The 6,907-nt window shown below is 38.4% G+C and overlaps 1 pseudogene; it reads right to left on the bottom strand.

Moving 5' to 3' along the window:
• Positions 1-5,956: 5,956 nt before the first annotated feature.
• LOC133766040 (male-enhanced antigen 1-like) lies at positions 5,957-6,484 on the bottom strand (annotated as a pseudogene).
• Positions 6,485-6,907: the final 423 nt, after the last annotated feature.

The following is a 6,907-nucleotide window of genomic DNA, read 5'->3' as shown; positions in this document are numbered from 1 at the left end:
TTAGGAGACCCAGATGGTGTTCCTGCCTCCTGGCTTTGGCCAGGTCCATCCCTGGACATGGCAGTCATTTTGGGAATGAATCAGTGGATAAAAGTTCTCTCGCCCTCTATGTCTCTCCTTCTTTCTCTGTTATTCTGTGTTTGAATAAGTAAACTAAATATTTAAAAAAGAACTCAAGTAGTTTTTGATAAATAAATACAAGGTGTGGGTTTCTACAATTTCACTTCTATTAAATATCTAAGTAGAATTAAATGACACACGGGAAGAATTAGTAAGTGTATTTTATCAGAAATTTAAACTGTCAGACTACTAAAGGTTCCAGGTGGCACTCTGCTATCCTATGGAGCAAAACAACTAGATTCTAGATGGGAAGACTTAATTGTGTTAAGCCTCTGGAGCAACCAAATATATTAAGCAACATATTGAGGGTATGCAATGAGTAGTTTTAGATTCAAGTTGTGTTGAAGGATTTAATTACTGGATTAGATTCCTATGTGAATGGCCAAAGCTTTACATAGAGGGCAATTATTCAGTGACTAATACATTTCAAAGTTTTCATACTATAATGTAACTATCTTTACTTCCTATTAAAATAGCAATTAGTTTCTTTAGTGTTAATCTCACATGGAAAGATGATTTTGCTTAATGTTAAACTGGAAGAAACATTTAGCTTCATTATTAGAAAGACATTTGGTAGTTTGGACAGCACAGTAGAACCTCTCTAGAAAGAGGAAAAATACCTTGTAATTATGAAATAGAATTCTATTTCCATGGTAATTACTTATATAGTAATTACTCTAACCACTTGGCATTTAGACTTTGTGATAGCACCTGCCACTTATGGTCACCATGATTTGGCTTTATCATCATTTTTTGTTTTACTCTTAGTGTTAAAGTTTTCGTCTATTTTACTTTAAAATTTGTTAAGAATATTAGCACCTCTCTTTGTTTTGCCACCTTTGATTGTTGGATATCTGGTAGCTGTGGTAACCTAACCCTAATTAAGTGTTGTCTTATAAAAACAAAATCATAGATCAATACCCATGATTTATAAGATTAGTAACACTCTAATAAACATTCATTCCTTACACATACTTACTGAGAACACAATACAAAAGAGGGAGTATTTGAAATGCAACTGATAAGAAATAGATATTTATGAAATACCATCAAAAAGATATCAATAAGCTACTTTAAAAAGTGGCAAGTTCAAGATAATACACATGGCAATGTAAGTATCAGGGCACATTTGCTCAGATGTTTATGAATTATTACACTCTTGATTTAACTGGTCTTTCTTTTGATTCTGCCATTCTACACAGATTGCCTGACATAAAATTTCATCTCAGTTTTTAACAGGGATCGTTATTTCTGTGAAAGTCTTGGCAAAACTGGTGCACTCTTCAGTGTCCAGAGCTGGCAGTTTGTTACAGGGTTGCTGGTAAACTAGAGACCCATCCTGGGTGATTCCTTGAGATCTGGAAGTTCTCTGCTTTGATGATAACTAAGGGGAAGGATGTGTTTGCTGGTTTGGGAACACTGATTCTACCTTCTCGATCTCCTTTTGGAAGACTGCTAACTCAACTATCTGATATCAAGTGGAGGTTTGACTCAGTTTTTCAGTATCATGGGACCAGCTGACTCCCACTCTGCCCACACATGAATCTACCAATGTACCCTCTCTCACCTTATCCTCTTTGATATATCCTCCTTTCCCCTTCTCCATGTTTCCTTTTCTTTCTCTTCTCTCTTTCTGACACCCCACCTTCCATGTTGTTGAAAATAAATCTATAAACAATAAAAAAGTAAAATATAACATCTCAGTGAATTATGCTGACATGAGGTGTAGTCATACAGAGAGAATTAGATATTTATCTGGCTTATATTCTCTACGAGTATTTCAAACTTCAATGAGTGTACTTATGCAGAAAATACTAGCATTTCTATCCTTTATTTTGCACAACGTCTTTGACATTTTAAGTTTTTACATATTTAATGAAAGAACTTCAAAAACTTCTTGGAAATGGGTGCCTTTTAATTTTTTTTTAAATTAAGAAACAAGATGAAGTCAAAAGTTGTAAATTCAGGAATGTAAGGTGTATGCTTGATGATTTCCCATAGAAATTCTTATAAATTAACCCTTGTTTTATGAGACACATGTGCAAGAGCATAGTCATGGTGGAGGACTGCTAAAATTTTTCCTGGCATTTTTCTGCAAAATCTTTGGCTAAAATTCTCAAAACACTCTCATACTAACCAGATGTTAGTGTTCTTTGGCCTTCCAGAAAGCCAGCAAGCAAAATGCCAAAATACTATTGCATGACCTTTGCTTTTTCCCTACTACTTCTACTTTGAGTGGTCCACTTCCACCTCTTAGTAGCCATTGCTTTGATTATGCTTTGTCTTCAAGAGCATACTGGGAAAACCATATTTCATTCCCTGTTACAATTTTCCAACGAAATACTTAAGGATTTCAGTCTCACTGAAGCTCTGCTGTTGTCTGCAACAGTTCTGGGCACAACCATTTTGGTATCCACTGAAAAGAAAATATGTTTGCTTTGCTTTAATTTTTCCACCAGAATTGTGTAAGATGAACCAATTGAGACATGTTTGGTGTTGGCTATGGTTTCTGTTATTCATTTTAAGTCCTCTTCAATTACAGCACAGAAAATATTACTTTTTCCTCTCAATTTGATGTTGATGTTTGTGCTGAGGGCTTCATCTTCAACATCATTATTTTCATCTCATCCTTTCTTTAAGTGAATTATTCCTTTGTAAGCTGCTGATGTCTCTGGGGCATTGCTGCTATATATTTTTTTTTTTTGTAAAACATGAATGACTTCATTTCTCCACCCAAGATTGCCTATAAATTTCATGTTTGTTCTTCCTTCTATTTCAGCAGTAATCATGTTGCTCTGATCATTCTCTTTTCTAATTAATATGTCATACGGCTTAGTGACTCAAAGGAGATATCATTTAGATATGTCATAAAAAGTTAGCACTAGTTTTAGTATAAAGAAATTTTGATACCCATGCTTTTTTCATAATACACATTTTCATTGAAATTTTTGAAGGCCCTTGTAAATGTGCATGCTCTCTTATTCTAACAGTAAGCATATGTAGAAATAAAACTATAAATAAGTGAATATATTGAGGATAACAACTTAAAACTTTATCAATAGTACTTCATGATTTTTAAAAGTATATAGAAGGCTGGCACCGCGGCTCACTAGGCTAATCCTCTGCCTTGCGGCGCTGGCACACCGGGTTCTAGTCCCGGTCGGGGCACCGGATTCTGTCCTGGTTGCCCCTCTTCCAGGCCAGCTCTCTGCTGTGGCCCAGGAATGCAGTGGAGGATGGCCCAAGTCCTTGGGCCCTGCACCCCTTGGGAGACCAGGAGAAGCACCTGGCTCCTGCCTTTGGATCAGCGCGGTGCGCCGGCCACAGCGCGCTGGCCGCGGCGGCCATTGGAGGGTGAACCAACGGCAAAGGAAGACCTTTCTCTCTCTCTCACTGTCCACTCTGCCTGTCAAAAAAAAAAGCATATAGAAAACTGATCTAAGAAATTATTATATAGTTCCATTTTACCATTATATGAATATTTGACATGCTCAAGTATTTCAGAGAATGTAGATTCTGCCCTTGAGTAGTTTACTATTTAATTGGGGAATTAGAAAATGAACTTCGTATATATACCATACACCAGTTTTGTAAAAAAGGATTAAGCAAAGGTAATCCTATTATAAAATTTTAAAAGAGAGAAAGTAATTTCCATCTCTGTGTGTTTGAGTGGTAGGGAGGGTGAACAGCACATGGATGAAGAAAGCTTTATGGAGGTGATAATTTTGGACATGAATCTTGAAAGTAGGGTAGGTATTTCCTGTGGAAACAAATTAGAGAATTAAGTAATTCTGGACAGGAGTCTGCAGGCATGGAAGTTTGGGCACCTCTGAAGTATATAGAGAATTGTGGAAGGTCTACATTCAAAGATACCTGTAAAGAAACAAAATTTCAGAGTCACAATCTTCACAGGTTTTCTCTCTTGTAGTTGATTTGCCTGCTTCTAAAAATCTCAGGAACACACACAAAGTAGATTCTAGAATCCATATTTTTTCCTACACAACACCGCCCTCTATAGGTGGGGGTGGAATTACTGAATACAATTTAGAAATACTGCAACTCTAGATCAGGAATTTCTAACACTCAAAGATGCAAAATAATGTCTTGGAAAAAATAAGATATATAATCAAACTATGTAAACAGAATCATAATTAGCTTTGATTGTTCATTGTAAAAAACTGAGTGATTTAGGCCGGCACCGTGGCTTAACAGGCTAATCCTCCGCCTTGCAGCGCCGGCACAGCAGGTTCTAGTCCCGGTCGGGGCGCCAGATTCTATCCTGGTTGCCCTTCTTCCAGGCCAGCTCTCTGCTGTGGCCCAGGAAGGCAGTGGAGGATGGCCCAAGTCCTTGGGCCCTGCACCCGCATGGGAGACCAGGAGAAGCACCTGACTCCTGGCTTTGGATCAGCGAGATGCGCTGGCCGCAGCGGCCATTGGAGGGTAAACCAACGGCAAAAAGGAAGACCTTTCTCTCTGTCTCTCTCTCTCTCTCTCTCACTATCCACCCTGCCTGTCAAAAAAAACAAAACAAAACAAAACAAAACAAAAAACCCTGAGTGATTTAACAATATTATCCTTAAAGAATATCAAGCATATAGTGCTTCAAAGTATCCAGAGTTTTCATATATTTTATTTTACCTTTTCTACCATTCATATGAAGTAGATACTACATATTCCAGAATTAAAAGAGGAAATTGTGTTTAAGAGAGGTGATGGAACTAGACAAAGCATAATAATAAAAAAAAAAACAGAGAAACTATAATTCAAAGACAAAGTTTTGAAATCCATTTCAAATTCTTTTCATACTTTATCTAGTGTATATGCTCTATATTTCAAAGTTTGCAAAGAAGAATGAATGATCTGAGTAAAAATGAAGTGCATGGAAGCTATTGACTCATTATCAAGTACAGTATACAGAATAGCACCTTACCTTTTAAAGATCTTTTATAGTCTTGCTTCCAAAGTACATTCCACAGACCAAGAAGGATAACATCACACAGGAACTTAGAAATCTGAATTTCAGGCCATCAATCCAGACTGAATCAGAATTTGCATTTTAATGGGATTCTAGATGTTTCATTAAAGTTTGAGAAGTACCAATATAGATAACTTGTTGGGCATTCAAACCAGTAATTCTGTCAGTGAATGATTCAAACCCTTGCCTCAATACTAGAAATTCTCCTTACTACCTAGAAAAAGTCCAAGGACTGAAAAATTAGTTTCTCATTAGCTCTCCTACATGTAAAGCAAATAGTTTACTGTGTTTAAAACCACTAATCACCTCATTTTTAAATAATGTTTGCCTAATTTAATTGTACAATATCTGAACCCAACAATCAAAATTAGATATAAGCTGTGAGCAGATTGGCTGACTATGAAATATTTGATTATTCTGGATTTGCACATGATTTATATGGATGGTTACAAATTATATTTTGAGCCTTGTATTAGTATTATCTCATATAGGCAAATACAATTGGAAAACCCAAAGAAGTGGCCTTAGAGTCCATTTCCCCAAGTTTTGACATTCTGGCTCATGTTTCCTATGTTCATCACTTTTTTTTTTTCATCATGTGTTTGTGTGTATGTGTGTGTGTGTGTTTGTGTACATAGGGTGCTTTATTCTCCATAGAGTAATACATGCCAAGGTCGGTGGGGCTTGGGCCGATGTCCCCGTATATACAGAACTGAATAAAGTGGTTCTCTGAGAAGTCTGATTTGCCTTGATGTGGAAAGGGAGATGGGGAGGATGGACACTATAACCAGAGGTGTTCAGTCCCCTGCTGGTTCTGGCCTGGAATGTCGGGAGGTAAGGCAGCGCTCACTGTGTTCAGTTTCAGGCAGGCGATGCCTGACGGGCTTGGAGGGCTTTCTGGACCACATCTTCCCACGGGGCTTCTGAGATCTCCTGAGCCGAGGCAAGAACCCCTGGTACTGGCAGGTTCACTCCAGCCATCGTCCTTTTCACCAGCTCCACGTTTTCTGGATCCATGGGATTGCCCAATGCTGTGGCTCCCTCCTCACCTTCATCCTCACTCTCTAATGGTGGGTCTGGCAAATGAAGCCCCAGAGCCTGGATCCGATCCTGGATGTCAGCAACTGTATCCTCCGCGTCCCCTACCGATGCCAGCTCCACCTCCTCTTGTTCAGGATCTTGGTTCAGGGGCTGGTAGGAGTAGCCAGCTGGGCCTGCCCCCGTTTCCTCCTGCTCTTCCTCGGGTTCCTTGCTGCTCTAGTCCCCAGTGCCTTCTGTAGGGCCCTGATGCGGTCCTAGTTCTTCAGTTTGCTTGGGGAAGATTCGCTCAGGGCCCATGGTGTCTGCCCCTAGGACTACTGCTGCCATCCGGGAAAAGGCCTCACTTCCGGCGGGGAAGCCATCATGTGTTTTTGAAAGAAGTATTTATAACATTGGTAGTTTGTTTAAACTCATTGTACTTTAGTAAATTTCAAGTGACAAGTATGTTCTGCCATTAATAGAGTTTTTGGAGCCATTCATACAAATGTACCAGCACAGGCAAAAGCCTCGCATTCTTTGTTATACTAAACAGTCCTAAGCATTGTGTGGACTCCTGGCATAGTATGGCTAAATATTCAGACACATGCCTATATAGTACTGTGTGTTCTGCCAAATGGAGGGAAAACAAAAGAAAGAAAATCATATAAATATACTGGTAAACATTGACATTATAAGATACAGCATAAGCTGCTTAGGAAAAAAATCATAGAACACGATTCAAAGAATACATTTAAATTCTTTTTCTTAGGAAAATGTATCTAATTTGTTTTT

Source organism: Lepus europaeus, chromosome 1 (assembly GCF_033115175.1).
Source record: "Lepus europaeus isolate LE1 chromosome 1, mLepTim1.pri, whole genome shotgun sequence".
NCBI lineage: Eukaryota > Metazoa > Chordata > Mammalia > Lagomorpha > Leporidae > Lepus > Lepus europaeus.
The sequence above is the reverse complement of the archived record's forward strand: the minus strand, read 5'-3'. Positions and strand labels throughout refer to the sequence as shown.